Genomic DNA, 7,268 nt, shown 5'->3' with positions numbered 1-7,268 from the left:
GGGACTTGCCCACTTTGCAGTGGGTGAGTCAGCGTTAGCTCTGGGAATCACACATGGCTGTCTGATCTTAAACCCACCCTTTACTGCCTAACACAGGGCATTTAAAATAGGCCAAAGCTGGGCATGGTGATTCACACCTGTAATCCCAGCACTGAGGCGAGGCAGGAAGATCACCAGGTGAGTTCAAGGCCAGCCTGGGCTGCACAGCCAGACCTTGTCTCAAAAAAACCCAAATCAAAACAAACAAAACAACCAAAAACAAACAATAGGATAGTACTTGCCCTATCAAACAGTTTAACATAGTGGGCAAATGTTCAACTATTTTCTTTTTAGGATGACTTTAAAAAATATTTTATAATTCCTTTTACGCTTTCTTACCAGAAGAGACTTTCATCTCTAATGCTTTCGCGCAGGAGGCTCTAGGGTCTGGCCCCATGTTTTCTGCAAAAACATGAAAAACTTTGTTCCAGACTATGCATCTGGGTATTCAAAAAATATCTGGAAAAAGGATCAAGAGACTTTTTAATGCAGATATTTTGTATCCTACCTTGTGCCTTACACCTATTATCCATCTAATCCTCGGAACACCTTGGTGAGGTAGGTATTATTAGTATCTCCATTTCTGGGGGGGTGATACAGGGGATTGAACTTGGGTCCTTGCATGGTAACACCACTGAGCTAAATCCCCAGCCCTATTATCCCCATTTTTATAAATTAGAAAACAGCTTGCCCAGGGTCACACAGTAGAAACAGTGGAGCTCCATTTCTTTTTTTTTTTGACCGGGAATTGAACTCAGCGCCTCATGTTTGCTGGGCAGGCCCTGTGCTGCTGAGCCTGATCCCCAGCCCAGGAGCCCCATTTCTAAACTAGAGGATCTTGGCTTTACTAGCTAGGCTCTTAGCCACTCCAGCCCCTCCTGCATATGTGAAGAAACAAAACTAAAAGCAAACCAAAGAACCCTGGAAAACAACTCAAAGCATTAAAGTAAGAATAGGTCACTGTGGACTCATGTTGGCATCTGAGGACTTCAGAGACAATGTGTTGCCAGCTTTTTCATCACAGGGACAAAATACCTGAGCCTAAAACTTGCAGGAGGAAAGGTGTATTTGGGCTCAGAGTTTTTCAGTCCATGGTTGATTCCACTGCTGTGGGCCTGAGGTGAGGGCATGAGCATGTGGTGGAGACTGGATCCCTCATGGTGGCAGTGGTGAGGCCTGAAAAGAGAGAAGGACGGGTGGGGAAGACATAAAGAGAAAGGGACTGGGACCACTACATCTCTCCAGGGCACACCCCAGGGCCATGGCCTCCAACTACACCTCACCCACTACAGCTCCAGCCTCCCCAACAGTCCACTTAGTCACAGACCTAAGAGTGGATTAATCTATGGATAAGGTCAGAGCCCTCAGTTGGTCACTTAATAAAAGCCTCAAATCTGGACACAGTGGCACTGTGGTCAGCAATGGAATCTTTCCAGAGAACTCTGGATCCAGCACAACAGGCTAGATTTTAAGCAAGGCAACAAAGCAGAGTGGGGTTTAACTGGCCATACTGAGAGCAGAGAATATCAAGATGAGGGGCATCAAAAGAGATCAGTCATGGCTTCCTATGCAGGCAGAGAGCATCAGCCTAAGAGGAGGGTGAAGGCGGGTAGTTTTTAGTGCAATCCTGTCTGCTTTTGTCACATTTCTTTTTCTTTCTGCTTTTAAGATTAAAACAAAATGGGGGAGGTGAAAGAAAATGCAAATACCTATAATAAGATCACTTGGTACCCAGACACATACAACACAAACTGGGTATGATGGTGCACTCTGGGAGGCTGAGGCAGGAGGATCACAAGTCTGATCCCAACATGGGCAACTTAGGGACATCCTTTCCCAAAATTAAACAACAATAACAAGGTCTGGGGATTTAGCTCAGTCTGTGAGGGCCCTGGGTTCAAACTCAGTATCACACACACACAAAAACCAAAAACAACAAGAAACAAAAACTTCATAAATTCCAGCGTATTCAGAGTAAAGTATAATTTTCATTTCCTTTTTTTTTTTTCTTTCCTTTCATACCAGGGATGGAACTCAGGACCTTGCACTTGCAAAGGGAGGCACAGTGCCACTGAGCTAAATCCCCAGCCCTTCATTTCTTGACTGAGGTCTTTTCTCCTCTGTGCTATAAACACAACCTTACCATTTTCTATTTTTGATAAACTCTACTATCTGAAGGTAAAGTGCGCTGCTTGGGAGATGTTTAGTTACTCCTTATTTGATATGAACAAAAAGATTCTCCCCATACTTCCCCTCTTACCCCTGAATTCTGGCTGTCTATAGCATCAAAACAACACAGCAAAGATGTCTGAACACAGGAAGTGCAGACATATTAGTGGGCTGCGTTCCAGAACATGAGTGTAAATTAGTTGTTTGAAATCTGGAATTCATTTTCCCATGGAAATAGTGGTTAAGTCCCCAGTGGGTCTACAAAAGCTCACCTCACCAGGAATGCAGCAGAAATGAACACTGTCACCTTCGTGCTAACCTCTGCAAATTATCCTGAGGTCTCTGTGGATTTCTCACCTTACTACAGTGTTTTAGCGAACCCCACTTTGAGGTCAGGGTTTGTTTTCATTATTAATTATTATTAAGGTTATGATGTGCAATTCCACCCAAATCCAATCTGTAACATTTTAAGGTGTTTCCTTTTACAAACCATTACATAAAACCTGACTTCTGTTAGAGGATTATTTCCTTTTCTAACATTAGGATTCCACAGAATGGCTCCAAATGCCCACAGCCCAGCTACAATGTCTTGTGCAACAGCACCAGGAATGTATTTTGTCACTGACACACTCACGTGCACGTGCCCTGACCTCTCAAAGCCACCTCCCACTCTCTTGGTTGTTGCATGTAATCACACAACAGTGCCCGTGTCTGAGCACTCTGGGAAAGGGATTAGGAGTCAACAGATCACCTGCTGAACATACACTAGGACTACAGGTAGATCTTTCTTACACAAATTTCACACTGAAATTATGATATAAAATGTCCACCAAATGCAATGCTTATCTCCAGGTGAATCTTTCTCACATAAATTTCATACTAAAATTAAGATATAAAATGTCCGCCAAATACAATGCTTATCTCAGAATAGTTTCTTGCAGGGCACAATAACCACAATAAAAGCAAAATCTTTGTTTTAGGTAAAAACACTGCCAGCAAATGTTTCCAAAACAGAATTGCTTAATCTGAGAAAAAGAAATGTAGTAGAGTGGGGTTTTGTTGTTGTTGTTATTGTTATTGTTTTTCTTTTATTTTTTTGTACCAGAGATCGAACTCAGGTCCTTGAGCTTGCAAGGCAGGTGGCAGAACCACTGAGCTAAACCCCTGGCTCTGTTATTGTTTTTTAAGACAGGGTTTCCCTATGTAGTCCAGGCTGGCCTTAAACTTGTGATGGATTACAGGCATGCACCACCAGGGCTTCACTAAAGTGGTTTTGAAAGCTCTTAGGCTGTGTTCAGCCCTCTTCTGCCTCCTTGCTGCATTACCCAGGCTGGAGCGCAATGGTTCCACAGGTGAGACCCCAGTACTCACCAAGCTGCCCCATCCTAGTAAAGCCCCATGCCCAGGACGCTAACACAGTGATGCTGATCTTATTGTGGACACCTGATCAGCTTCAGCACAGCACACTACAGCCACAGACCACAGGGCTTAAGTGGTCCTCATGCCTACTAGGTAACCTTAATAGCTGGCACCCCCACCACACTTCAATCCTTGGGAGGCTGTGGGAATGACCTTAGAATCTGACTTTCCAAGGGTTAGAAAAAGCATCCGTGTGATTAGGGGAGGTTCAAATCCCTACCCATGCTCCAGGATAACCACTCAGTTTGTACAACCACGTCTGCTGCCAACGGGTTTATATTTTTTCAACACTTGGTGATTCTGTCAGCAAACATATGCCAAGGCATGGCTTTACTGCTTAAAGACTCTTTTGTCCTTTGTGCTACTGGGGACTGAACCCAGGACCATCACACTGAGTTACGTCCTCAGCCATTCCTTTATTTTTTATCTTGAGACAGGGCCTTGCTAAATTACTAAGTTGCCCAGGCTGGGCTCCAACTTGTGATCTTGCTTTGCTCTTGTAGAGTGCTGGGATTGCAGGCCCATCCCACAGTGCCCAACCAAGTTCTATTATACATGCGTACATCTTCGTGTGCGAATGAAACCTTTTAAGAATATAGGTGGCCTGGCTGGCGATTTAGCTCAGTGACACTGTGCCTGCCTGGCAAGCGCAAAGTCCCAAGTTCTCGATCTGAGGTACTAAAGAAAATAGGTGGTCATTTCTTAAGGTAGTATCTTTACTCTGGTATTCAGGACTGAACTCACGCTAGGTAAACATTCTACCACTGAGCAAATATCCCAAGTGTAGGTGGTCACTTTTTACAAAACTAAAACCATTAATACCAAGAGGGAGATTTATTTGTTGAAGATTCTAGAATAAAAATATGAAGGTAAGAGTTTCCTATTGCAAGTAAGGACCAGAGAGCTACTTTTGTATCAAAGGCATAATAGAATAAATAGGCCACTGCTTTATATTATTGACTGCTTATTTTCAGTCTATCTCTTAATCACATTACATCTCAACTGACAAGCATGATTATTTACCTTTTTTGCATTTAAAACATTTTTCCAGCATTAAAATCAACTACTTCTGGCCTTCACAGAAGGGGACTAAGCCACTAGTTGTCACTGTGAATGAAGAGGACTCCCATGGCTGGGTACTAAAATTTGTTTTGGCAAAAGGCACCTACCTGGCAGAAACCCAGCACTTCTAGATACAGAAGTCGGTGTTGTGGGTGATACCTTGCTTACCTTGGAAACTACCAAGCAGGAGAATTTAGAATCTTGTTGGATAGCTTTGAGGCCAAGAAGGCTCATCCTCTCTGACAGGAAAGATAACCTTCCTAACTATATACAAAAAAAAAAAAGAAAGAAAAAGAAAAGAAATATAGTACACAACTTTTATAGTTTTTGGTGAAATTAAATAAGAACACATAAATAAAAGCGTCTAAAAATGTTACCAAGATAAACTAGGTATTTGATAACTTCAGCCAAATTTTGAGTAGCAAGATTCCATGGGGTGGAGTAGGGGTGCAAATTTCGTGAGATTTCTTTTTGGTTGAGTTGTAAAACCCCAAATTTTGGCTTGTTAGCTAGGATGATGGATTAATGTGGATTATAGTCATGCACAACTCAAGACTTATTGTACAGACTAGCTTACCCCGACAGATATCATACAAACTCATTTCTGTGATGAGAGGGACTGCATAAAAAGGTGAATAGCTTAATGCAAACAAATACATCTTCATTTCTGGAAACACTGAAAGCATGTGTATAAAGTTATGTCATATAAAAGGCAAAATAAGTTCACAGCAAACATACTTTTGAAGTCCACTAGAGGTCTACGGAAGTAATGAGTTTGTTCTGACCAATGTGTTTAACTCCAAATGTTTAAAAAAAATTATAAATATAACTCTTGACAACTGAGTCTTCCAAGACGATAGCAATATGCTAATTTTACTTTAACTATGATATTTTTTTCCATTAAAAAGGGAGGAAAAAACCATGAAAATCTGGAATATGCAAATTTAGATAGAGGGTAGAAAAAAGTAAATATACCATATGTGCATTATCTGAACTCACCTGAAAGTTATGACAATTTCTAAATTTGGAGGCTCAAAAAAACAAACCATATTAAGCAGAGCCACTAGTCATTTGTAAACGTTTTGTAATAGACTTCAAATGAAAGAAACGGCTTACTGATGCAAGGCACTAACATTACAAATTCACTGCTGCTAGGTTAGCCAATATGTGTCAGAAAAATAACAACTGATGCAAGGGAGTGGGATCCCTTGCTCACCTCCGTGCTACCTCAGTGTTAACTTTGATTGCATTTATCTATCAAAAAATAAACTCATGACATCCACTGCCATATGAGGAGGCACTATAGGCTGGCTGCACACTGCCTGAGAGTTCTGAACCAATGTTTCAACTCTAACAAAAATAAACACATTCCTCAATTCGGGGATGGACACTGGATGCAGGCAGTAACACGTGTAAGCATCACATACCTAAACTTTAAAGAACTAAGATAAGAAAACCCCAGAAATGTCTAGATATCATTCTTAAAAGCTTTACTTAAAGAAAACCTAAGGCAGTCTCTAAATCTATTTCCAGATTCACAGTAACCTTCCTTCACCGGGGTAGCCCATCATAACAGAATTAGGATTTTTTTTTCCAGCTGAGTGGTCAGCTATACACTGGAGGATGGTCTCAGCTTTTATTTACACTGTGGAAAAGAAACAGCTGTATTATGGCTTTTCTGGATAGTCAATGGGATTTATTTACATTGCTTGGAGGGATGGAGACAAAAGGCATCTCTTTATAATTGTCTTGCAGCAGTTTGAATTTGGAAGATTATGTATAACACAGATTTTTATATCTAATACATGAAAATACACACACGATAATATACGTTCACTGTGAAGTCTCCTGAAGTTCAAATTTACAAACTGACCAACCAGACCCAGAACTTATACCTGTCATAGAGAAAAGTCATGATTAGCCTGAAAAAAACAAAACACCACGGTCACTAACACGAAAAAAATTAAAATAGAAAATAATAATCACCGGAAAACCTGTGTCCTGTAAAGATTTCTTTCCATCAGAAGACGCAGAAACATTTTTTCCCCTGGAACAAATGAAAACGTGGCTCATACACCCCCAGATTCTTTGCTGCCGGTCCCCTCAGGCGCCGGTGTAGACGGCCAGTGTGGACTTTTTTCCAGAGATGAGAAGAAATTTGTACTTTCTCGGGAGCGAGTGCACTTTTTCCCCCGGCCCCCTCTGCTGCTCCAAGATGGTAGGAAAGTTGTCGTTTCGGAGGGCAGAGGAGCCGCTCTCTGGTGTTATGTCCTCGCAGTGCCTGTAGTGGTGCTGTAGGAGGCTGGTGCTTCTTCTTGTGCAGCCCGGCAGCCCTGCCTTCTTGGCTTGAGAGTATATTCAGGGATTTCCCCTTAATAATCACCGACCCTGGGAGCACTTTTTACTTTCCAAAATAAAGAAAATATGATCCTCACCCCTCTTGCTTGACAAGCAAAGGTTCTCGCCGAAGCCCAAGAGGGAGCAGTAACAGCAGCAGCCGAGCTTCCTACTCCAGTGCCAGCGCCTCTCACTCTGATCTGCCAGCCCAGCGGAGGGAAAAGGGGGGAAGGAGGGAAGAA

The 7,268-nt window shown here is 42.1% G+C and overlaps 1 long non-coding RNA gene across 2 annotated transcripts in view; it reads right to left on the bottom strand.

The window, feature by feature from the left end:
• Window positions 1-767: 767 nt before the first annotated feature.
• LOC104856620 overlaps window positions 768-7,268 on the bottom strand; it is a 7,765-nt gene continuing 1,264 nt past the window's right edge. Inside the window, exons 2-4 of one of the 2 annotated variants that reach the window (XR_004517521.1) lie at window positions 6,676-7,226; window positions 4,858-4,953; window positions 768-1,215 (exon numbers count right to left, since the gene is read on the bottom strand). This is a non-coding gene — a long non-coding RNA (uncharacterized LOC104856620). Of the gene's footprint in view, window positions 1,216-4,857; window positions 4,954-6,675; window positions 7,263-7,268 lie in introns of those variants that run through there. The other variant, XR_778677.2, reaches the window with a different exon arrangement.

The sequence above is a fragment of the Fukomys damarensis genome, unplaced genomic scaffold (assembly GCF_012274545.1).
Source record: "Fukomys damarensis isolate Sample0158 unplaced genomic scaffold, DMR_v1.0_HiC HiC_scaffold_16, whole genome shotgun sequence".
Lineage (NCBI taxonomy): Eukaryota > Metazoa > Chordata > Mammalia > Rodentia > Bathyergidae > Fukomys > Fukomys damarensis.
Note: the sequence above shows the minus strand (reverse complement) of the source record. Positions and strands in the feature narration are given on the sequence as shown.